Here is a 26,724-nt window from a genome sequence, read left to right as displayed (position 1 = left end):
TGTAAGCACAGTGCTTACAAATTTGTCTGTATACTTTGACAGTCTAACTAATTTTCTTTTTAATAATTCCATTAACAATTCCTAATAATTAGCTGATCTAATTTAGATTTCCATTTCCTAATTTCAAAGTTATATTATTACAAATAGCTGAGGAACCTGGCCCTTAAAAATGGTGATAATATCCCAATGACCTGGGACCACTGTTGGAGAAAAGATTTCGCCTGAAAGGGTTTCAGGAAGTTACAAAACTCCTTTACATGGCCTGTTGGATCTGTGTATTATTTCCAACATTACACAAAATAAATACCAGGAGACTGGTGTGGTTTATACAAGAGTTTATAGAGAAAAAATCCACCCACCAGCTCCCTTGCTGAGGATTACAACCAGGTCTCTGCTGCCAAGTTCTCTGTTTAGGTAAAGCATGAGAAAATCTGCCATTTTTTTAGAGTCACAAAAGGGGTGCTACGGGGGAGCAGTGAGAAGCTGACAGCTCTTGCTGCTTAAAAGGCAGCTGTTCCTTCTCAGGTACTATTATTAATAAACCCTAAGGTAATGTTTGCTCTGAAATATGTCTAATTGAAATAATTTACCCTAACCCTTAGAGAATTATGAAACTGTTTTCATCATGTTCACACACAGCAAAATAATTATGAGATGCCATATGGAAAAGACATCATGTGGTATATGTATTTCTGAATGTATACTTTTTGAAATGGTTCCCACAGATAAATCATATAGCTAATTTACAAAGAGGAGGTGGATAGTAGTTCTTAAGTATGCAGTTTAAGTTCAAAATGTTTTCAGCCTGGGTAAATTTACAGTGGTGATGACATGCAGTAATTGCACTGATCACAGGACGTATATCACAGAAGATGTCGATAGTGCCATTAAGTTGCTCCTCACAAAATGGAGCAGGGAAATTCTGCTGGTGGTGCTCCACTGCTGCGATGCGGCACTGCTCAGAGTTACAGGTCCTGCCTCATTGTAAAGCTCACCCAGTTGAGGCACAGGCAAGGAACCACCGCCCTGGCTGCCTGATGGTGGAGGTCTGTCTGAGCCTGGGGGGTCTTTGGTGTTTTTTTCTGAGGTCCTAACTAACAGCAAGTTCTGTCCAAATCACAGTCTCCAGCTTCTGATGGATAGGACGCATTACCTAAGGGCAAGTCAAGCCCTTGTGATGCTCCCCCATCACCAGGGTGTCTCTGGGACCTTTCTGGTTTGCATCCAGAGAGCTCTGAGCTGACACCTAAGCAAAGGGAACACTCTCTCCCTATAAAAATATTTTGAGCAAAGCCCATGAGAGAAATGTTCTTGGTGTTCTTATGATTCTTATGTTGGTATTGAAGTTTTTACAAAAGGTTTTATTCTTAATCGCTAGTCACCAGCATTATCATGCTTATGTATAATCTATCTATATATTTATGCAGAGCTGTGTGTTTCATTAGATGTGGTAGCAGAATTCTGTAAGGCACCTCTTGGATCATTTCCAGAAATAATTGTGGTAGATGATGAGACATCTGAACCATCAGGAAAAGAACCTCAGAAGTTTTGAAGGTGCTTTTTGAATAAGGAACTCTTATTAACATTTCTAGAAATCTGGCTGGAGATCAGGCTTTCTTGTCAGACTTCTGGTAGTTCTTGTTTCCAGATGGATGGAAGAAAAATAAGAGAATAGCTTATTACACCCGTTCTGTTTTATGTCCGATGTGAAACCAGAAAGTGAAGAAGACAGACAGAAATCTTGTTCTGTCCAGTCCATTCCCTTTCTTTTAATGACTCAAAAAAAAAAAAGAAAAAAAAAAAGAAAAAAGTGGGGGATCTCTACTTTCAACAGTTCAAATTATTTTGTTATATATTGTGTATATTTTGCCCATATTTTGTTGAAACTAGCTTACCACTTGCTTCTGCAATTATTTCTATGCTGATTGGTGAAATAGTTGAAAGATGTTGTATACAAGGACAAATTCTCCCCAAGCACTCTATTTTGCAAGATCTATAGAGATGCACTGCAACTGCAGTGTTTATCCCCCAGTAATGACAGCATTATCCTGCATTACCACTCTAGGTAGTGTATTTGTCAACAGCCAGCTACTGATGAGTACAAGGAAAATATTTACCCAGCTTTTATTCCATAGCTTTACCCCAGTAATGCCATTTCAGGAGGACCACAATGTATTTTTCAGATTTGTGATACATAAGCCAAAAAGGCTGTGGCATTTCTGTGGCTGTAACACCAGTCCTGAAATGATCATCTTTAGAGATAGTAATTATAGCAACTTTGTTTTTAAATGAAAAGGAAAAATAAAATAACAAAGAAGTGATATTCCCCACAAATACCTAAAGAAGGGAGTTTTCTAATACTGTATGCAGAGCGCTAGGGACAGCCGTATTTGATGACTCCCTAATCTTCCCAGGAGTAACCACATATGCTAATATTTACTCACTATGTCTGTGCAGAGACAGTATCTGAATGCTGCTGAAGCATTAATGTGCAAGTATTTAATCTGAGCTTTTCTGCCATGGATCATTCCTGGGAGCCGCCTGCACTGGAGAGGTAGCCGTGCATCCTCCTCCTCTCTGTCATTCCTGCTTTTGGATGAGAAATGTGATGCTCTTTCTCCATCCCTAATGTTGCACAGACGAAAAGTTCCCCTTTTAGCAACTTTCAGTCATTTGTTTTTATGCTCACTGAAGGTGTATTGCATTCTGTGCTATTAAAGTGCCCTAAACCAAAAGTAACTTTTTTTTTTTTTTCTTTCAGTAGATTATTATTTCACTACAGTATCCAAAAGCATGAAATGGAGATTTATGATACCCCTGTGTTTTCCACTTCACTTCATGTAATGCAGGGAAGGTAAAGTGTCTCTGGCTGCACAGTATCCCTCTTTCTTTTTTTCTTTTCTCTCCTTTGAGCTGTGTGCTGCGTGATTAGAGGATAGTGAGAAGGTCACTGACCAAACTTTATCTTTCACACAGTTTCCCACAGCATGTATTCCTCCTAGGAAACATTTTCTCAGCTCAGGTTATTTCCAGAAATGTTCTCAAACTATAAGAACAGTCCTTGCAGTAAAACATTTCATTCCCACTTTTTATCCTTTATCTAGCAGCGCAGTGTTGACAGCATTTATGTTTCTTCTATTGACTGGGCCAAGAACAACAGGATTAATGAGGTTGTCTCTTCATGAGTGCATTATATTTTTTCCTCTGACCTTTCAAACATGGGAATCTTCTGTTTGCAATATTTCTTAAGGAAGGAAAACCCCTCCTCGCCAGGGCCCATTTTGATGGGGACCGCCAGGGTGGGAGCCCGGGTTCCCCCGTGTTTGGGGCACCCTGTGCAAGGCTCCGTGCCTCACGCTCAGCGAAGTATGGGCCGAGGGGAAGCTGTGAAAAAGCAAAGCAGGGAGTAGCTTTGTTTCCTTGTGCTTAAAAGAATTGGCCAGAGGACGTAGGATATTTTAAGGACTTTCTCAAGCTCTGAAATTGTGATTATAGATCTTGTGCAGCTGCCTGCAGACTGTCTTACTGCAGGAACTGCTCAGGAGCTGGATGGACACAGATCTGCTCTTTTTTTTTTTTTTTAATTTTTAATTTTATTTTTTTTTTTCTCCAAAGGATTGCATATGTTCAGGCTAGGCAGGCAGGGGAAGGAGTTGTTGCTGGGATTGCAGCCTTCCACAGAATGCTCTTGTGCTTTATCTTTCCCCTTCCTGATTATTTTTGACACTGGGTAACTGGAACGCAATCAAGATAGGATCATTTCTAAGTGCAACAGGACAGGGAACGTGAGGAATTTTCCCAAGGATGGGAGCACAAGTATCTTTAAACACAACAAATAACTTTGCACATATGACATCTTTTAGTTAACCTCCTCAAAATACGTCAATTAGATAAGCTTACCATAATTAAATTTTTGCATAAGATTGTTAAGGGTGACTTATTCCCATTTTTCATCTGGGGATACAGAGGGACAGAGAGTCAGAAAAATTCCCACTTGCCCCAAAGCTGTAATACATATGCATGTCTCTAAGATATTATTTATTCTCTTGTTGGGAAAGGAGCACCAAAAATGTGTGCACTCACATGTTGCATCTTTTGGGAAAGTAAAGCCTTTTACAGAAGAAAAGATACTTTAGTGTCAAGAAGCCACTTTACCTCCTCCAAAGGTAGAGGGTAGAGAAATTGGCCTGATGTTTTGGAGAGGGAAACGGAGGAGGGATAAGTAGAAGTGTTGTATGTGTGTACATAGAGGTGTATGAATATATAAATGTAACCGCTCCAATGATTTAAAAATAGCTATACAATGAAGTGGAAAGAAGAAATATTGCAACACTTGCAGAATATGGTTTCCATAGGTGTAGAGCTCTGCTGCACACAAGAAATTCATCTGCTATGCAGGAAAAACAGCACTTATCTGCTGATTTTAAGAGAAAGCACAGTGCCCAGGGGACTCTCTCAGAGGCCTCCAGTGCTGGCTTTGCTTGCTGTCCCTGGTGCCAAGGGCCACAATGCTGGGCTGAGCTCCGGGCTGTGGTCCAGCAGGGCCAGAGCTCAAGCACCCAGCTTGGGCTTTAAGCAAGCTTGAGATCTCTGTGTGCAAATTTAAGTTATTCTGGAACTCCAAGAGCAAGCTAAACGGGTCGTGTAGACATCACCATATTCATCCATGTTATGCCTAGGAAGAGAACAGAAATAAAGATTCCTGTCTCCTTGCTGTAGCAATTTAAATAATCCCATGTATTAGCTCTGGAAACAGGACAGGATGCTTTTATGGTATTTTGAGTTAAAAAGTCATCAGAGAACCTAAGATGTTTCTGAACAGCTCATCAGAGTAATATTTCATGAGATTTTGAAATATTTCATGCTGAAAATAATGATGCTTATACTGTAAAGAAGGTAATTCCCCTGTGCACTCTCTTCAGGCACTGGCAATAGTCACTTGCAAGTACCAGGAGACCACTACTTGGAGGTACTTACAATATCCAAGATTTAAGCATGAGCATATTCCATGCCTTAAATTTGTGTTTCCTGGCTTTCAGAGCTTTGAGTTTTGTTGCTTGAACTCTCGTTTCCTCCTTTCAGGATTTCTATTGTAGCTGAACTCGAGAGAGCACTTAATAAGTCTGCTTTTGCTTTTGTCAGCGTTTAGAGCCATTAACTGTACACACCTCTGATGGGAAAGTTCTTCTATGTTTCTCTTCTAATAATGTACACAGAAGCCTAGTTCTGCTGACTTCTACTGTTATTTAGCTAGAATAACTTGATAAAACTAATGAAACTGCAATTTGCTTTATGTTCCTTTAAGCAATTGAGCTCCCTGCCATTCACTTGTAAGATATTCTCATAAATCCTCGAATGAAAATAATGTTTGGGTTGTAACCCTCAAGACTTTAAGATTTTTAAATCCTGACACTTCAGGATTTAAAAAAAAAAAAAAAAAAGAAAAAGAAAAAAAAAAAACAAACAACACAAAAAGACAACTGTATCTGTGAACAGTGAATACATGTTTGTGTAGTTTCCCTCATTTGCATTTGTTGGTAATTAATTAAAAAACATGAGTTTAATTAAACTTGGAGTTAGGGGATTCATTAAAATAAAAACAAAAAGCATTTCAGTTAAAAATGTAAAATAATTTGTTCAGTGGAGTTAGTTGGTGCAGCTTAAGGATTTTCAGAGAAATACCGGCAATACTAAAACATCAGGGACTGCCGCAGCGCACGGGTAGAGGAAAGCAGCTGAGCAAGGAGCGGGTGTGCACTGGCAGCAAGCAGATTTCACACCGTGGGTCCTTGAACTGATATAAGTGCATTTGCCATCAGGTTCTTTCTGGTCTGTGTCTATGGCTGTGAAAAAATGATATCCATACAGGTCTAAACAAGAGGGTTACAGAGTAAATGAAGATAAGATTTTTAAAATAAATGATAAACTTCTCAAAACTAAAAAAAAAAAAAAGAAAAAGAAAAAGAAAAAGAGAAGCCTTAGGGAAATAGATCTCTCTCATACAAACTCTGTAACTAAATTAAACTTATTTATAATATCTTGAGAAGTCCTTTTTCTTATCCCTTTTAATCACAACTAATCGTCTTAAACATTTGTTTTATTTTTGCCCCTTTTTTTTTCCCAACTCTTTGGAGCAGGGAAGGGGGTTTACTTTTTTAAGAAAAGAGGTGTTATTCTGTTGTTGAAAGGAATAGAAAAAAAATATATATATAATTAAACCTAATATTTATTAGACACTTTTCTAACCTGCTCTCTTTATTTCCGCCCCTTTGGTAGGGCTGGGCTTATCTGATCAGCAGAAGAGAACAGACCCTCTTTAGGGAATCCTCCCATGCAGACAGCAGAAGTTTTGCAGATTTTGTGGGCACAGGCACAGGAGCTAACACAACATTTGCTCAGTTACATTACTGTGCTTGTGGGGCTGGAGAGCTACTGGAAAAGGAAGCCTCTCAGCAGGATTTTCTGATTTTTGGTCAAACTGCCCTCATTATTTATTTATTTATTTATTTTTTCTACTTTATACTTCCCTGGATGTATTTAATTTGGGGAGTAAAGATTTTTTATAATGATATATAATACACACTAAAAAATTCCTAGTTGTATTCATCAGATTCAGTTTCCTGTTTAATTAAGATACAACGTGAATATGAAACGTTTACCGGCAAGCCTACATTAGTTAGCCTAGGGATGTGTTTTGAGGGTGGCTTAGTACCTATGTGCAGTATGTTGGGCAACATAAATTGTTGTGTAGTATGTTGTGAGTGTGAAAAGGACTGGATGTAGGAGAAAACAAACACAAAACCTATGTTGGATCTTTGAGACGAGGAGCTGCCTATAGGTGCCTGTTTCCCACACCGCTGGGTGGGAGGGCTCCTGCATTAACCAAACACCTACGCCAGCCATGGTGCAGGGAAAGGTGGCCTTCATGCACAGAGAGCAGATGCTCCACAGCTGAAGCCTTTCAAAGGAGACACCTACAGAGCCCCTGGCCTTATGGGATAACTGAATCGTACATAAATAGTCTTTAAAGGGAGCATTGTCTGTCTTTTTTTTTTTTTTAACCAAAAGAAAAAAAAAAAAAGGAAAACTAAGTGGGTTTTTGTGTGTGGGTAAAGTAAATATGGTTAGAAAGACATGACTTGTTAAGAGCTTTTTTGAGGACCCCACACTCACAAAATCTTTTAGGTCATGTGTTTGCTTTCCGAAACATTTGGTAAGTAATAAGTGCCAAGGGACTATATGCACTCCATCTGGAATTAGCAGATTCCTCTTTGTTCAATTGTTCCTAAATTTGGAACCAGCTGACTTGCTTAAAAGTATTTTGATTTTCTTTTAAATAAATATGGGAAATAAACATAGCCCAGGACCTTCAGAGAGGTGCATTATTAGTCTTCTCCCTGGCTCCATGAGCTGCCTAAGTCTTAAAGAGGCATTTGCCAATTCTGATGCTTGCTGTTGCTTTATGTTAACAATTTGTTTGGAGTGGCCCATCATTTTTGCTTCCCTTTTATAAATAGTATCAAAGAAATCAGAGATGGAAAAAGAACTATTAGGTCATTGAATCCACTCCACTGCCAATGCAGGCTTGTTCCCTACAGTGTATTTTTTCCATCTCTTTGTCCAGGTTAAACTTGGAATTAAGTTTAAGAGCCTGTAGGTCTGATGAGAGGTACAAGAGCAAGTGGAGATTTTACTCTTTTCTTCTCTCCTTACTAGACAAATATCTCATTTCTATCTCTACCTTCCATACATAAGAAAAAGTCATGTCAAAAGATCAAGTACATGCTTTTTCTTTGCAGGTGTTGTAGATTACTACTTTATCCCTGTAAAAATTTAATTTTTGCTTGGGGAAAGCAAAAAATGAAGAGAAAAGCAACACTTCTCCTATCTTCCCTGGTGTTCTATGACGACAAAGAATAAGAGCCTGAGACCAAACCACCTGCTTGTCCAGTAGGCTTATGAAAAGATATTGTTTCCTTGAGGGCCTTTATAGATATTAATAACAAAAAAAAACAAAACAAAACAAAACAAAACAAAAATCACTTCCTCCTTTAAAATAAATAAATAAATAAAATGCAAATGCATGTGAATGAACACTTAAAAGAAGGGAAAGAACACCCTAGAATCACCTGAAATTGCACCAGATTCAGAATACAGAACTCATCTGGGAGGCCATTTGACACTGCAAGTGTTTTCAATGAAAAGCTTGCAAATCAAAGCTCAGAAAGGTTGTCCAACGTCGTTACACTTGGCATGAAAAGAATTATTAAGAGGTGCGGATCTGCAGATTTGGGATCACAGCCTAAGATATTCAGTCTGTATATGTTGGTCTGCGTCCATGGATTCGAGTGGAACGATGCCTGTTTACAACAGCTGAAGACGGATGATCCACTCTCTCCACTGACTGCAGAGAAGCTTAGGGAGACTTGCTTTCCTAAGTCAGAGCTGGCCTTTGTGAACTGTGCCTTACAATTCATTACAGAGCAGGATCAAGGTCTTTATCTTGTTCATGGTTGCTCAGAATTTTGTTTCATCCAACATTTGTTCAAAATATAAGCAAACATTTTATTCCTGCTTCAAGCTTTTATAAGAGTGCAGCACAAGCAGATACATATTTTCTGTATGGCTACAAGGTCTTTTTATTTGGTCTAGATACACATCTGTAACTATTTTACCAAATCGTGTATTCATATGTACGGTAAGTCAAAGGAGCTTAAGTTTTCAGTTCTTACACTGAATCACAATCATTCTGTTTTGCAGGTTGCTTATGTGCATCATGTTTCAGCAGCCTAAGGGTTTCTCTAAATCATTATTCTTTTCTCTCCTAGCAATACAGAACTTAAAATTTAGTCAAACATTAGCATGGGCTAGGGAAAAAAAAAATGATGAAAACTTATTTTCCTCTGTCAGTCAATCCTTATTCCGAAGATCAAACCCGTATTTCCTCTGTGTGCTTGGAGAAGGTATATTAGTGGGATGAAGTGCTAGCAGCACTCAGATGGATCTGTTGAAGATATCACTGTTTGGACTTGACCAGAACATGTCAGTACTGATTGGTCCTTTTAAAATTTAAGGTTATGGGTGGGTGTTCAGGAATTGCACCAAAGATTCATGGAGATGAAGATATCTGCATACAACTTAGATTAACAAATCTTAATTTTTCAAAGCAAATGAGCTCTCAGCTTTAAGAAACATGGTACTGTGGACTACCAGCTGTAGTTAATATATGTTAATATATATATTTATATTCTACGTATGCTTATGTTAGGAAATATTCAGTAGAATTTTTTGATTTGAAAAAACAGACATTTGTTATCTTCTGTACCTGCAATGAGTAAAAATATCTGCTATGAAAGGTGATATCATTTGTGAAATTTTTCTGAAAACCTGTCCTCCTCAAGGATTTTTTTTATGACAACAAAAGCAGAAATATTCACTCTTGTTCCCAAAGAAATTAATTAAAACATTGCTATTAACGCCTATGGGAGGACAGAACCCCATATAGCTATATAAATGAAGAATTTGTGGTTTCTTTTTGATTATTTATAAAAAGTCATTATTGGTTACTATTTATAAAGTTGTGAAGAACAACTTTGTTATGAAAATAAATTTGTTATTTGTATCTTGTAAGTCTTTTATGAAATGAATGTGCTTATGCTTCACATTTTATAGTCTTTTTATACGACTTTATATGCTCCTAAATGTCATTTAAATTATAAAAATTACTGATGGATGGCAAAAGACTTAGTAAAAGATGGTAAAATGCACAAAAAAGCAAGCAGACATACCATACAGTAGATGAAGCAAATCCAAATTTTAGAACAAAGGAAAACGCTATCAAAGTTTAGATCCTATAAACCATGGTTTCTTTTAATGGGCTTGAAGGAAGGCCCCCTTGGCAGGCCAGGGTATTGCAGTCATGTTGTAGTTAGAACTACTGACTTGATTCTGTGCTGTTGTTTGTGGAGATGACTAAGTTGTCATTTTTAATTAGCTTTATGCTCTTCTCAAAGGCTAATTACTTTACTTTTTATCAAGATTACTTGATTGGCAATGACAAGGGTGCCATGGTTACGTATTTTTAGAGAATTCCCCAACCTGCACAATTATATGATTTTCTGTTCCCCCTGGATTCTTTGTGCAGTAAAGCCTTTAGTAAAGTAATGCTTAAAAAAAATAACCACCATATTTACTATTGATATCATGAAAAAAAAAAAAAGTACATTTTTTTTTTATTCAAACTTTTATTTTATTTATTTTTGGCAGGAAGGCCAGTGCTAATACACTTAGTCAGTGTGAAAAGCCATCACCCTTAGTTTACCTCTGTCAGTGACACTAGTGCTGCTCTATTACCTTGGCTGAAGTTACCTCAGGCAAACTGAATTGGAGATGTGAAGCTTTTCTTTTTTTTTTTTTTTTCCTCTCTGCAGTTGTGTATCCTCCCTTGTCATCATGGAAATCTGGACCGATTTCAACACATACTTATTTCAAAACATACAAATATGGCAATCAGATACTGATGTTCAGAGCATTTCCTCCCTGTTTACCCAAATTTTGTTGAAAAGCCCTTGAGATAAGAAGGAGTGCTGCAGCCACAGGTGAAATCTCTTTTCTTTAGCCACCTGTAGATTACTATGATATATTCTTGTTTGAAACAGCAGCTGCCCAAAAGGAGGTGCTTGTGTGAATGTTGCCTTGAGGGGGGAGACAGTGCAAGGGAGGATGAAAACTTCTCTGACGTTTTTTAGAATACAGTTATGCCCTGAGAATCGCTACTTTACTCCTGTTCCGCAACACATAAATACACGTCAGATGTGTGGTAAACCAAATTCTCTCAGGAGCTTGTCCTGAAAGAGGAAAAGACATGATGATTTAAAGGCTACATCTGCAGCTCTTGCAGCTGCTTCGGTTCCTGCTGCTGGAGGAAAATTCCCTGCATCAACAGCCTCTCGACACAGGGTCTTGGAGCAGCTCCTGGGGCAAAAGCCCAAGGGAACCAAGCACTGTCACTAGCCTGTTGGACAGGCAAGGAGTGGGAAGTCACCATGCAGCTCACAGGAATGTGGTTGCTTCTGCTGTCAGATGCCCCTTCTGACATCACCTTTCCTGCTGTGTTGTAAGTGGAAGAGGACTCCAACCCATGCAACACTAGTTGCATTCTCCAAAATCTATGGAAAGTAAGATTAGACAGGCAAATTCCTAAACAAAGTGAAGGTCATCATGGTGTGGTACTGGTTTGGCATACCCTTGTATTAAAACTCACAGGAGGAGCTGCTGAAGGCTGTGAAGCCTGCTGGAATGTCTTCAGTTGTAGGAAACACGTGCGACGTTTCTGTAAGAAGGCAGCTGAAGATGTGAGGATGTTCTGGAACGAAGGCTTGCACAACCTCTGTGTTTTGACGTTATTCTCCTCGGTGATAGACTGGGAACGTAGCAGCTCCAGCTACCGCAGCAGTGCGGTGTGATTCCTTCCAGCCTACGTGTAAAAACCACCTTCGTATTGAACATCCCTCCTCCTTAACAAGCTAGTAACACATCTATGATTTCAGTAATTAAAATAAATTTTTGTTGCTTTTTGCTTATGTTAACACCCCAGAGCAAGCAGAGAGACAAGTCAGGTAGGCCAGCAGTTACCAGGACTCTGGGAACAGGGGTTAGGTGCCCTGATTCCTCTGCAGTAAGAAAAAAAGGCAGGACCAGACCCTAAATGTATTAAATGCCTTAATCCTAAGGAATTTGATGGAAATAGGTGCCTAAATACTGTGGAGCTCTGTTTTAATCTCTATATACCTTAGTTCTTCATCTGTTGTATGAGGATAATTATACAGCAAAGTATAACAACAAATGCAATAAGGAAAACAAAGTGCTCAGATACTATAATCTCTAAATGTAAAAAAAAATATTAAGATCTAAGGAACACAATATGTTTATTTCTTTTTTTATGAATCTTTTTTACGTAGTGCTATCCAATTTTAGAGAGAAGTGTTTACCTGCTTGTTGATTAATTTACAGTTGTGTTCCCCAGCTGCAATCAGAGCAGTTTCTCATTCAGAGGCTTATTAAAAGCAAGCATCAAAGAGAAGGTAAGGATACAACTCAACTTTTAGAAAGGAGAAGAAAAGTATTTATTTCTCAATGCAAAACTGAGGCTTTTTTACTTCTAAGCTAACTTTCAGCATCTCAGCTTTCTATGTGAAGCCTTGCTTCCAGTATAAATAAATGATCCCACATTCCGTCATGATAACATATGCTCATGCAGAGCTCAAAATTAGAAGGAATATGAAGTGTTCTATTAATTGCATGAATGTTGATTGTTAAAATCATGTGCTAATTGGTAATATCTGTGTGCAGTAGGTTCCTGCAATATGTGTTAGATTACATTAACTGTGCTTGTGACTCAGATATCAGGCATTATGCATTTTATAGAAGGATTAAAAAAAAAAAAAAACACACAAAAAAAAAAAAAAAAAAAAAAACTTTGAGTAATTAGGTTCTATAGACTATCGGTGTAGAAGAATTAGTGGAAGATTGTGTAAAGGGTATATGAAGTTAGAGGCATGAAGAATACAGAACTCAAAAGATGCATCTGCTCCTCTTTCCCATGGTGTGCTTTCCCTCAAACACTCTCCAAAGTAATTCTCACCATGTTTGCCTTCAAGTAATTCCCAGGGAATGAAGTAAGAGCTCTTTCTCACAAAGAGGGCTACCATGGTGCTTACAATATAAATTTGACTGTTTCCATTTTTTTTAATTTTTTTTTTGAGTGAGCTTTCTTAGTTTTCAGGTTTCTCCTTTGCATTCCCTAGGCTTTGAACCAAGAAATATTCAGGTAAGTTACAGATAAATTAGATTACCACTGGTACTCACCTATAAACGTGGAACTTGAGCATACTTAGCAATGTGACTCTCCTCTACCAGATGTGCTTCTTCTCCTTTCCTAATCCCTAGGGAAATTTTCATATGGATCTGTTTTGTTCATTGATGTTTCAATTTTATTGAGTGCCATGGGTATTTATCAAAACAGGCAAAATAGAGGGAACCAAAACTTAAATCTAAATATGGTAAGTTATGAGTGTTTTTAGGAGGTGTAATGGTGATTTTCAGTCCCTGTGTTGCAAAGTTGTGGTGAGGGACTGGGAGATGAGTCTAACACAAAAGCATGGGGCTGCAAACTTTGATACCCAACCCATATGATATTGTGTCATCCTCTTTCCAGCAGAAAAATAAAATAAAATAAAAGCATTTGTTTATTCACATTTATTCACAAGGGACATATCACTCCTCTCCTCTCTGACACACTAGTATTGTATGTTGGCTTGGCAGATTTTGATGGAGCTCTCTAATGTGCACAGGTATCATGTGCCTGCCCACTGCAGAGTAAGCTGGTGGGAAGGGTGGGAACAGACCACTGTTAATTCATGCAAGTTTAAATATTCCCCCAAAGGAAGGTTCGAAGAAGCAATCATTGGGAAAAAAATAAATAATAAAAATAAAAAATTAGAGGAGATTTCTCAGTTGTTCAAAAATTAAAAGAAAAAAAAAAGAATAAAAATTAATCTGTTTAAATGTTTCATGGATTGCATTGAGAAACATATTTAGAATGGAACTGTTCTAACTAGCATGATTTTAATTCATTTTACAGTGGACCAGCTTGGTAATGATGCAATGAATTAAAACATGTTGTCTGAGAGGAAAAATGGATGCAGTTTTGGTAAAGAGAGCATTTACAGAAGTGTTAGAAGTCTTGAGCCTTTTCAGGGCTATTACTCTAATATCTGTTGATTTACTGATCTTGAAACAAGCCAACCTCATGGGTTCAAGAGCTTAATGTTAAGGCACATTTCATCAGTTGTCCTGAGAAATGCCACATATTTAAGAGGAAATCAGTTTTAGCCCCCATCCAAAATGTTGATGCTGAATCAAACAGTGCATGAACTATATTCAGAGTTTTAATTAAAAGAAAAGCTGACAAATTACTCACATTCTAGTGTTCATCGGATGGTTATCCATTATAGAAAGAAATATTTTTTCTAATGTACATGCTCTCATACATGAAATAGTTTCTAGATTTATTTTATTATAATTGTAAACTATGGCAAAAATACTTCATCTTACCTCCTTAAAAATGTTTTCCAATTTCTTAGCAGTCCCTCCCCTTGCTCTTCCCAACTCTGATTCACAATCTGATGCATTAAAAAGGGTGAACAAATGTAGATGAGATGACCACTGGAAAGAGGTGGAAAAAATAACAATTAAAAAAAAAATAACCAGAAGAAAATTGCTTACTAATTTTTAAGATACAAAGGTTAATCTGAAATGACTACCAGCCCTCGAAAGGTTAACTGTCATATTAAATAACAGGGACATACAGTGGTCACTGGCTACCTGGGGGAATAAGCTGTTAAATTACTTACTTCAGTTCACATAATTTACAAAGAGATTAGCTCCTTGTGTCTCTGCCTGGCTGAAGCTTTGCATATTGGAAGCTTTTGTCCCCATCCTGTGTCCATGAGAGTCTGGATGCAGGTGGGCGCGATGGGATAAATGGAACGTGTTTCTTTGGACGTAGAAGTACATCAGGGAGTGGGGCAAGTTGTCACTCTGTAGGGAATAATAAAAATTAGGTTACTCTAATTTCTTTTGAACAACTATGGCTATATGGGTCTCTATGGGCAGTGGCATGTTTCCCAAATGTGGGGTTTGGGTTGGGGTCACCGAGCCAGTGCTGGCAATGAGGAGATGCTGGGGAGCACCGGCAGCTCCGCCAGCAGTGCTCCATGCAGAAGCAGGCAAGGTCTGGTGCACCCAAGACTGAAGGACGTCACTAATTTTAATGAAGCCGAAGGGAATCTGGGACAATGCTGGATGTGTTGATGTGGGCTATTCTTTTCCCGTTATTCTGTGTTCCATTGTTCTGAACTGGCAGGATTTGGCAGCCTGGAGGTAGATGTCACCACGTAACTTGCTGTCCTAGAGAGCTGCTCTGGAGGATGGATGAGAGCTGTTGAAGGGCCACAGTGGCCCTGAATGCTCTGATGTTTGCCCCTAAAATCAGGCAGGGAAGGAGGACAGGCTTACAGGGCTGTGTTGATTGTAGGTAGCCCAGCAAAAGCCTTGGTGTCACTAACACAGTGACTGTGGGGCAGCGCTAGTCCCCAGGGTCTTCTCTTGCCCATGGACATCCCTTGCATGCAGGCCATGACATGAGCATCCTACTAAGCTGGAGGCCATTCAGGGCATTTCTCAGGCCACATTGAATTCAGACATCCAATGTCCTGTTTAAAAAGTGCTTTTTGCTACCTGCCAGGCCACTGAACTGGCAAAAATTATTTCTCCCCTCCCTTCAAGAGCGATGGTTTCCTGCTGTTAATCCAAACCATAATAAAACCTTAAATATATACAGTGAAAAATGTTATGCCTACTTAAGCAAGATAGTTGCCTGTAATAGTGTGCCATAAAGCAATCTGAAATGTTTATTGTCTGCTCCCCAACTGCAGTTTTATTTCTTTTTAGCAGTTTTTCTATCTACAGAATTTTCTTCACATTGAAAATTTCAAAAGAAGTTTTTTCCCTTTCCCTGGATACTCAGTGATTATTTGCAAAGCAGATCATGCTGCCAGTACAGATACGCACATGCATTTTTTCAAAACTTCCAGTTTCCAAAACTATTCTAGAAAAAAAAAAAAAAAAATCATTTAAATCAATAGAAAGCCTTGATATGATATGCTTTAAAGGGCAGCCTGACTTCCAAAGGAGCAGATAAGGTAAAACAAGATCTCTTTTGTAAAGACTGAAGTAGGAAATCAGGAAAAGAAAAGAAGGAAGAAGGGGAAAAAGAAAAAGTAAAAAAAAAAAAAGTTAGGGGGTGGTAAAGATGTTGCTGCTGGATCTTGCTCCAGAGACAAAATGTGTGTTTCATTGCCATGAATAAACTGTATCCAGGGAGCAAGCAAATGAAAAAGTGAGGACAGGAGATATCTTATTTTTGTTGTTTGTTTCCAAAGAGTCCACCCCCACATAGGTCACTTGGAATTCATTTGTCTACATCCTGGACTGCACGTAGGGGAAAAAAAAAATGCCTGGGATCTGAGAAAGAGGAATGCGATAGGGCATGGGAATCACAGCGTCACGGTGGTCACCAGAGCATAGTTTGGCTTGTCTTAAAACAAGCAAGCACCGTCAGACCTCTGTAATACCAGCAAATCGGCACTGCTATCAGGCTACCTATCAGGGGCCGAATGCTTGAGAAAAAGTGTGTGGGTTTTCAGACGGAGCCTGGGGCGTTGGAGGGCTCTCGGAGCTGCTGCTTTCCTCTTGACATCCAGCACTGCTCGGTGACCTCGGCAACAATCCAGTGTACTGTTACAGTTCATTTCAATAATTAAACAGTTCAGGGATGGCAGGGCTTTCTTGTTGTCAATAGAAAATCAGGGCTGCAGTTGCTTTTTTTTTTTCTCCCCTTTCCCTCCGCTGAAATCAGAAGTGTTTGTTTTTAATTATATTAGCTAGAGACAATTAATTTCACAATCGGAACAAAAAAAAAATGTTTTGCGAGAAGGACTGGCAACTGGTAAATGCAATTATTATTGTAGCACATTTTCAAAAGAAGAGATCCCAGCTCCAACAAAGTCATATGTATAAAATTTCAGTCATATAATATAGTCTCAAACAGCAGATTTACTCTGCAAAAGATGGGAACTGCTCTCCCATCTGGAGCTCTGTTCTGTTCGTGCCACGTGGACCCATTTGATACCCGCTCCGGAGAAACACCAGCCAGCACAATAGGCCACTGCCCATCAGCTGCTCTGAATAATTGGTTGATATGCCATTTTAAACTTGCCTTACATGGAGATGATTAATATCAGCCTCCTTTTAAGTGCTGTCTTGCAACAACAACTTAAAAAAAAAAAGTCTCTGCGCAAACAGCAACATTTACATTTTTTGCTGTTTGAGCAAAAATGAAAATAATTCAACTTTATGTCAGGGGTGTCTTGCAAAACATCCTCCAATTAAAAGTCTATTTTTTGAGGAGCTGGCTGCGCCCCTTTCATTACCCATCTGGCTTCCTCTCAGCTGCTCCCTGCCCAGCTCGGGGCTGCCGCTCACTGGTGTCGCCAGCTCTTCTCTGTGCTGGGCTGTGGGGCTGCTGGGCCATGGTCTGCCCTCACTTGCACTGATTTTCTCTTATGGGAATCAGTGACATTTTTGTGGATTTATACTGCAAAAGGGCTTGGACACGGCTATGCTTAAACCGTGTGCCCAGTAGGTTACTGTGGCTGGAGATAGGAGTTAGTGAGGCTCTGCAGGGTGCACGGAGAGAATTGGACATCCCACAGAGAAAAGCACAGCTCCATGGGTCTGAGCAGGAAAATGCTTTGATTCAAATCCTAAGCATCCCACGCAGGGAGGCAGCACCCCTACCTTGACACTGTGGTGGGCACCCCTTTGCTTGCAGTCCCCAAGGCAAGGTGCTCGCATCTTCACTGAGGAAGTGTTGTGCTAGGCAGTAAGAAACATGGTTTCATTGTCATTTTCTTGGGAGAACTCCACCCTGTGGAGCCCTCTCTTTAATCCAGCGATAAGGAAGCGAAGGTGGCAGAAGAGACAGCGAATGCCTCTCTGTGAAACTTTCTGTGAAACTTCACTGTCTGTGAAACTTTCATTTTATGTGGGTGTAGCTGAGTCCCTACTGAAGCAGCCCCAGACACGAAGCAAAAGAAGCTTCAGGAGAAGTGTGACTTGCAAGGGCCACCACTCTGGTGGGATGGGGGCGGTGGTAACCTCTATTTCCATCCCTTTTTAAAGGCTGTTTAAACATTTGACATTAAAATACTTAATGTATATATTCTGTAAAATTCTGTTAGTTGCCTGGTGAGTCTGTCTGTCAAAATGAAGCCATTTTTAAGTTCCAAGCACCAAGTAGCAGCTGTGCAAGAAATATTTTCTGTGCTAAAGGTCTGAAACAGAAGTTAAACTTAGAGCTTCATTAGACTGGAATCTAAGGCACTAGGTTGCAGGTAGGGTTATCAGCTTGGCCTTTAAAGTTCACACTTCCAAGTCCAAGTGCAACAAAACTCTCACGTAGCAAACTGGCCTTAGCTGGAGGAGCAGGTAAAAATAACTTCTACATAATACCCAAATTCAAGGACAGAAGAGAGTGGCTACCCACAAAACATGCGGTCCCTTGTGAAGGGTCTGATCTTGCTTTCAGGGGGAGTTCCCCAGAAGCCTACTGAGCAGTGCTGATTTATATCATTGTCAGAGAGATCAGCTTTGCCCTTTGACTATGTTTCCAGTTCCTCTGCTTGCCTTGTTGTTTTTTCTTTCCTTTTTTTTTCCTCAGGGGAAGTCGGGGGGGAGAGGTGAGAGGTGTAGGGGTGAGAGGGGTGTAGGGAGGAAACCTTGCAAAGCTGAAATGAAATATGAAGTTTCTCATTCTTTCCAGGTAAATGCATGCCAAATCTTGCAATGATGTTGGCATGCTCCCAAAGTTGCAAAATAATGAAGAAAACGTTGAGGTTAGGACTCTGTGCCCATTTTAGTAACATGCCTTGTAAGTGCAATTAAAGCTGCCACTGGTTTGACCTCAACAGACACAACAAAAATAGAAAAGTAAAGGAGAGCTAAAAGATAGCATAGAAAGGTTCTGAAGTATCATCTTCTACCTGCAGTTTCATTCCTAAAAGATAATAATAATTATTTAGGGACTGAGGGTATTCTGGTATACACATCCATGGTAGGTCAAGGCTGGCCAGCCCAACATGAGATGTGGTGCCTAAAAGCAGATATTTTAGGGGCTACACTGCACTTGTCTAGTCCATGGATGAGTTGGTTACCAGCTGTCAATGTGGCTCTTGTAGACAACTGGACCACCTGGGAGGTTATCTTCCTATTGCTTGTATCTAGTTGTCCAGACCTGTCTTACCACAAGGGAGACCCTAACTTTTTCTGTAGTATGTATAAATGTATAGAAGCATAAAGGTAGTTTAAGGACACTTAAGTCTTGCTGCCACTTGCTATTACAATTATTGATTAATGCTGTTATTACAGTGAGAGGCCTCTCAGTGTGAAAGCGTTTTTGTTATTCTTTGGTCTCCACCATCATATTTTTTTGCAGAAGTTACTCATGACAGATACAACTTTCCTGGCTCCAAAGGTAGGGAAAATAAAACATAACGTATTGCAAAAACTTATGAAAACAAAGCAACTGGAATTCCCATGCTGTGTCCCTGTTCTGGCTGTAATAGGCTGAAACCAAGCTTTCTGAGCTGTTACCCTCAAAGGACATGGCACAGTAAGGTACAAAATCTTACAGTAACATTTAAGAAGCAGTCTGATCCTGGGAGTCACTGTAATGGCCTTATAAAGACCTGGAGAAGAATGATTTCAGTGTTCTATTATTCAAATTCCTATCCATCTATAGACAAAAGGAAGATATATATATTTTTTACCCCTATGTTTTTTGTACGATACTATAGAAAATACCAAAAACGCAGGAACCCCTGGTGGTACCAATCAAAGTGTTCCTGGTACATCAGTGGACAACATAGACTGACTGTGCTTTTTTCCTGCTGCAAATCTCCAATCCAGTAAAAAAAAAAAAAAAAAAAAAAAAAAAAAAAAAAAAACAGATGTGAACTGTGAATATCTCTTAGAAACTGCATAGCAGAGAAGAAAATTCTTACAGATGTCATGGACAAGGAGACTTGAGCTTACTCCCATCAATTTCGGTGGTAGGTTCAGACTCACTGAACTTTGGTTGTCCTCCTCAAAGTGACACAGACAGAATGGACTGGGAAACCAGAAGTTTATAGTTAGATGGTTGCTTCTTTTGGAGCCAGGAACTGCAAACATAATGACATGATTACAGCACTGAAAAGTGATCTAAAGTAATAAAACAGAGGATATTTACCTTGAGGACAGTTATGTTTTGTTGTATATTTAAGAGAAATAACATGTTTGGCTAAGATACTTTTAACACACAGCTTTTTTTTTTTTTTTTTTTTTTTTATGTAAAGGTTTCCAGAGTGACTCATGAGAGCAGCGCTCCAATTCCTGTTTCGTTAGCTGTCTCAGTAGATATGAACTGAGCTGTTGAGAAGATAGGAACTGCTGCAAACTTACTGCTAGCTCTTCACCAGCAATTTTAGCTTTTGGTCCTTCAGATTCATTGACATTATCATTTTTTTTCTGCTTTTCTGACTGAGATGAGATTTGTACTAACAGGCAGGAGTGTTATTGTTCAACTGCTAATAGCTAAGTGTTTAGCAGGGGTAAAGGAAGCAGGCTAGTTAAGGACATAGAAATACAACTTTCAGTGTACTTCAGGTCCCCCTACCTGCTGCTGCACTTTCCTTATTCACTTTCAAAAACTTAGCTAATCAGATCTCGACATAGTTTAGTTTTCCTGATTTCTGCAGTGATGATGCACCACAACCTCGATCCTCTGTTATCTGAAGACCTTTTAATTTACATGGGAAGTATATGTGTGACTAATTTATACCACTTGAGTTTTCTTTTTACTCCTGTTTCCCTTCCAGCTTGCTCTTTAGCTGGAATAATATTTTCTCCTCCCTGATGTTTACAGACTGATACTTTAACTAAAAGTGATCCTGTTTTTTAGCTTTAACTAAACTGAATTCTTCACCATAAACTATTTCAGAGCAAGCTCTAGCAGCCCTCTCTACCATGACATTGCTACTTCATCCTGGAAATAATTCACCTGGTGAATTCTGAGACCACACTGGCTTTTTCACAGGTTTATGTTAATAGCTAAAATTGTCAGCTAATAAACTCAGATGTATATTCTCCCTGTTGCCTCCCGCTTGTGTTAGGTAGAATGAAATTTAAGTTTATGAACCAAATCATAGGTCATAAAAGTTTTCTTCTTATTTTTATTTTTATTTTTATTTTTATTTTTTTCTCACATATCTTTGCATTTTCTACTTCTGGCTGAAACCAAGGGCAAGAAAGCAATTCCCCTGAGTCTAAACTTGGAGACCCTTGTTCAGATGAAATGTTCACTCAGGTTAAAGGGACTTTGTCCCTTAAATGAGGACAGTCAATAGAAATCTCTGCCAGCCTTTCTTTTAAGATATGGTCTGAAATCTGTGTCCATGTAGCAGCAGCTTCACCCATCTTAGCTCAGCAATAATAAACCAATGGTTTCAATGCTATTAATTTATGTGTTTATACATTATAATGATGCAAATTTGGCAAAGACTTATAAAAACATGCATAAAACAGAATTTTCCATTTCTTCTGTGTGCAGGTCTTCCACCAAGGGCTGGGAAATGCATAAATCTCTTCCCTGTAAGAGGAAGTATTTCTCCTATTGGCACAGGTGTGGCACTTCCCGCTTTACCTTATCTTAAGTAGAGGCTAATGCACTGTAGTTCTTTCTTGGTGCAGTGGTATCTCCCATATGCATCTGTAGAAAATTGTTGGAAAGTGTTCTACAAAGACCAAGAGAAATGCCAAAGGCAAGTGCAGAGGTGAGACTTCCTTAGGTTTAGATGCCAAAAACTCTGTCGGCTGTAGAGGTACAGCAAATTCTCTTTTCATCACACATCAGCAAAAATGGGAGAGAGAACTTAAGCATAATTTGTTCTTTAGATGGAAGAAGCCATAGAAATGGGCCTTGAGGAGAGATTGCAGAATTTGTTTTAGGATTAATTCCAGTAAACCTAAAACAGGAAGTGGATTTTAATGAGGGTCATTTCTCTTTTTATTATGCTTTCCAGATTCTAGGGCTTCAGATAAAAATCTAAGTGTTTCACTCTTTGCTTTAGCTAAAGTCAGTAAACAGCTTCTAACACACAGTCATGGTGATAGAGTCCTGCATAATTCCTCTTGCGCTAACGCCACACTATGTTAGCACTTGAACTGCATAAACATTTCTCATCCAATCGCTGATTCTGCTACGTTTGACAGTTGATTTCACAAGAGATAGACCATTAACTCTGAAAATAAATTAACAGAAAATAAATACATTTTAAAGTGAAAAAAAAATATAACAGTTAAAAAAAAATAAATATAGTGAAATAAAATAGACATTAAAATCACAGTAAACGAGTATCTGAATCAGAAAAAGAGTCTAGACCCAATTGTTATTTACTATTGTTCATTGGAAGGATGCCTGACTATAGCTGTAGTGATATCTTTACAAAGTAGCTTTGGCTGTAATGCTACATCGGTAACTCGTTCCTGGCACAGTGCTTTTCCAAAACTGTGGTGCTAATATCAGCTGAGGGTGTCTGAAGGGGACTCTGTCACTGGTTGCTATGACTCTGAGCTTTGTTTGTCCTACTCAGAAGAAAAAAAGCTCAAATTTATTCAGAAAATAAATGAAAAAGTGCCTATGGGCTGTACCTTCAGATCAAGTGAACTAGGGAGGGCTTCGTTACTTATTGGCTGTGTATGAAGGTTCAGCCTCTGTTCTCATGTTGTCATGCATTGTTTTCACTTTGCAGAGTGAACGTGACTACGTGGGAAGAAGAGTGAAGATTCATGCCCAGAAAACTTCATTCTTACCTCACACCAGTTTTACTTCGTGTTACTTTGATGAACATGCTAGGATGAGATCGGCTAGCTGTACAGTGAGATGAGCATCCCCTCCATAACACTCAACACACTCAAAACCAGCAGCTGTAGATCTGCTGATACACTCCCAGCAGTGCTGACAAAAAGTTAATGATGCAGGACTAGGCTTCCTTTGCTGTTGCTTAGGCTATTTTAATTGATATTTGAGATGAACGTTACTCAGAACTGAATAAATGGACGCACATATTACCACCATCAAGTGTTTTACGCTCAGCTCACCTTCAGTCTCTTACTGTCTAATGGAAACATAAAATACCTCATTGCTGTGTTCATTTTAACTAGTTAGTAATATTCAGTGGCTGCATCGAAAACTGTTTATAGTAAAGAGTTTCAATACTTTTACTTTAGTCGTCAGTGTGGATTTCTAGCAGGACATACCCTTGATTTTACTTGCAGATGTGACAATCAGGATATTTACAGCACGGGATGTGACCTTCAGCTGCCCTGGGTAAGTCACCTCCTGCACACTCAGATGTCAGCAGTTTAATACTGAGTGGGTTAAACTTGACTTTCAGGCCTCATAATTTGCTATTTACCATTTTGCCTTTCATTTCTAATTACATGCTAAAAAGTTATCTAGCAAAGTGGTCAGTGCCTTTTGAGCTAATTTAAACACCCTTGGAAAAAGGTGGCTGTTTGCCTCCACCTAATCTAATAAGAACTTCCAGGAGAAGAACGGACCTCTTGCTGTGAGGGAGGGACCCCCTACCATGGGGTGGACTCTACCCATATGGAGCAGGATGCAGGTCCATACTCTAGAAAGGAAGCTCCTACAGTTATAAAAGAATAATTATTTAATGTTAAGTAAATTCATTTTGAAGATAGCAGTGTCCCACCTCACCCCAAAGGGCTTCCAGCTCTGGATTTCGGTACATCATCAGACTGCTGAAGCCATATCACCCTCTCTTAAACCTTAACAAGGCCTTGAACGACCCTTGCAACCTTTGCCACCTTATTTTCCCTGGCTCCCACATCACTGTGAGAGTCACCAGCCCTGCTAGACCACACAGAGTATGTGGGCCACGCCTCAGCGCCTCTCTGTAGGGAGAGGTCCTTTCTGCATTTGGGAAGTAGCTAATTGGACTACACAATTGATTCACTTGTCTGCTTTTGGAGGTTAATTTTTCAGTTTTACATTTACTATCTGATAAGGCTCGTTGCAGTTTTGAAAGTTAATTTGGACGTTAACTAATATCTGGTTCATATCCTCGAGGATTAATAAAGATTAAGTTACTTATGAATAGGTATTCCCTATTGTTTAAATAGAGATAGTTTAAAATATTTGAAACTCCACTCTTAATAAATGTGTTTGAATTCTAGTACCTGACTGGTTCTTAAGAAGCTTAAGAAAGTTTTGTCCCAATTGATTTTAATAAAGTAAAACAACCAAACCAAAAGATTCAAGCAACAAAATATAAAGATATCTGAATAACATTGGACATCAAAGAAAACCATCTTATGATATAAAAATATATGAATCTGGCAGATTTTGACACTTGATGCAGACGGTATATTAAGAAGAGCTAAGAAATGTTTTCAAATCAACACACAGGCAAAGGAGTTCCTTCACACTGGTTGTTGGTAGTGTTAGTTAAAGTGCAGCGATAAAGTTTAGTAAATTTTTTACCTTCCATAATCATGGGCTTACCTGGGTCAAAAGCATTAGTCATGGATATTCATTACAAACTGCAAGCTCATAAAAGACAGCATATGGCAGTACTGAATTTCTTGCTATATAAAGTTAAATTCATAGTTATAACATCTGTGCAGAATTTGGAGTCCTAACAATTAGACTGAGGTCAATGTACTGAGGTAAAGATTGATGGCATTCTGTAAATCTTAAATGACAAGTGAAATAGGTGTAAAATAAACAAAAAACTTTATTTCTTATTAAAGAACAGATAACCGGGGTGTGAATGTTAAGTGCTCAGTAATGAGGACCGAAAGAAGTAGTATAATGTTGTGGGTTGTGTAACTGGGTTGTAATGCAGAAGCAGGAGGTACTATATTGAGAATGTTCTTGATTGCTTTTTGTGTCAATATAACAGAAATAATAGCTAACAGCCATGGAGTAAAACACTATGAACAGCAACCAGTGAAATTATTCTCCACTCAGACTGATTCTTGAAGGTTTTTAAGTGAGGCGAGGAAGTAGCTGGTGTTTCTAGAGACTGCAGAATCCCAGAATGGTTAAGGTTGGCAGGGACCTCCGGGACCTTTGGGCCTGCTCAAGTGTGAACACCCAGAGCAGGCTGCCCAGGACCATGTGCAGGTGGCTTTTGAAGAACTCCAAGGAGGAGACTCCACAACCTCTCTGGGCAACCTGTGCCACTGTGCCACTTGTACTCCAATATCTGCAGCTTTGCTTCAACACCTAAAACTCCCTTAACTTCCTTCTAAATTTTTGCTCTTTCACTTTTCAACCTTTTTTTTTTCCTTTTTTTTTTTTTTTTTTTTTTTTTTTCCCTTAATAAACAATGCAACTTTTCTAAAGCCGCATATGACCTTTGACTTGGTAAAGTTTTCGGTATGTGCTGCAGCATATGGCAAGAGAGAGGAAGAGATTGCAAGTGGTGAGTAAAACCAACATAACTGGGGTTACCCCACCACTGTGTTCATCCTTTGTTTTGAATCAGTTTGTTCATAGTGTCCTAGCCTGAAACTGGAAAAGTTTAATTGCTGATGAAACTTGCTGATGACTTGGTGATGGAGGCAAAACTAGTGTCTAAACTACATGTTTAAAAAGGAGGAAGGGTTAGTAGGTGTTTATGCAAATGTTGAAGTAAAAGGTTTCAAACCAACTCACATTAAAAAGACGAAAATACACATATTATGACTTTATCACAAGTCTGTGTATCTGTATGGTTCTGGTTGTACATGGTCCTCATGTCACTGCCTTTTGTGGTTCGACTAATGTGTATTCTATCTGTATGGCATACGCTACTCTAAAAGGGGAAAAAATAATTTATATAGATAGATATATATATATACATATATATAAAAGACACCAAAAGCATTCCCACAAGAGACATAGCACATAAATAACATCTGTTGCTCTTTTACCTGCTCGTACTTTCCCACTTCATAGTTGAGGTTTCTGCTGATGGTTCACCATGTTGACGCTTCACTATGCTGATGTATGTGAATGTCTGTAGCAATGTGTCTGACTCTGCAGTAGGGTATGAGGAATGGGAAGAAAAGGGAGAAGATTTTTTTGCTCAGTTGTGAAGTTAGAGACAAGGAATCTTGTGCTTATTTTATCCATGCAGTTAGGAAAGCATGCAAATGAAGTGTGAAACATAAATTATTCTCAAAACAGAACAGGGCCATCGAGGGAAATCCAAATCCAGGACAACTGCAAGAAATCACATAAAGCTGGGACTAAAAACACATGAAGAGGGAAAGGTATTATCTCAGAGGGAATAATCAATTAAGAATGGATCTAGAATATATATTGTTTTATTCTGTATATATAATCTGGAGTAGTATTTTCAAAGAAGATATATCACTTAAAAAACATGCTACGCTGCCATTCCCCCCAGCCAAATCCTGCCCTCATGTGTGTCCAAGGTATTATGCCGACTGACAGCACTGCACACGTACTCGTGATTCAGTCATAGAGTGTTCTGTTTCCAAAGCAAGAAAAAGACTAGAGGACCTTGTTGGAAGTGGAAGTTGGGCAAGAAAAATGTATTCTACTGACCAAAAAATAAAACCACGTGTAAACACTGGAAGTGTTGTATTGATTATCTTTAAACTGAAGTATTTATCAGTGTCATTTTTACTGAGGTTATCCCTGGCAAGCTCTTTATTGCAATAAAGGAAACTCTCAGTTGGCAGCTCTGTGTAGTGGTCATTCTCTTAAAAATGAGAATTTAGTATCTTCTGGCATTATATCAAGCTCCAGTAAAACTCCAGAAGAACCTTATATATAACTTAACTCTGAAGATTGGCTCAAAATTTGGAACAATAAGTACATTTCTTAGTTTCAAAGATGAGCCTTATTTATTTATTTATTTATTTGTTTGTTTGTTTATTTGTTTATTTTCTTTCTCTCCTATTAGGAACAATAATGTCTTACTTAAAAGACACACTCATGTTTTTGGCCTGTGCTCATGACAT

The 26,724-nt window shown here is 38.8% G+C and overlaps 1 long non-coding RNA gene across 4 annotated transcripts in view; it reads left to right on the top strand.

Annotated features, from left to right (window-relative positions):
- LOC137858793 (uncharacterized) overlaps nt 1-26,516 on the top strand; it is a 47,512-nt gene extending 20,996 nt beyond the window's left edge. Inside the window, exons 4-8 of one of the 4 annotated variants that reach the window (XR_011098003.1) lie at nt 10,431-12,677; nt 12,765-12,829; nt 21,272-21,312; nt 21,412-21,494; nt 22,473-26,516. This is a non-coding gene — a long non-coding RNA (uncharacterized lncRNA). Of the gene's footprint in view, nt 1-10,430; nt 12,678-12,764; nt 12,830-21,271; nt 21,495-22,472 lie in introns of all 4 variants that reach the window. The other 3 variants (XR_011098001.1, XR_011098002.1, XR_011098000.1) reach the window with 3 other exon arrangements.
- The last annotated feature ends 208 nt before the right edge of the window (nt 26,517-26,724 follow it).

The sequence above is a fragment of the Anas acuta genome, chromosome 6 (assembly GCF_963932015.1).
Source record: "Anas acuta chromosome 6, bAnaAcu1.1, whole genome shotgun sequence".
NCBI lineage: Eukaryota > Metazoa > Chordata > Aves > Anseriformes > Anatidae > Anas > Anas acuta.
This window is presented reverse-complemented; position numbering and strand designations above follow the sequence as displayed.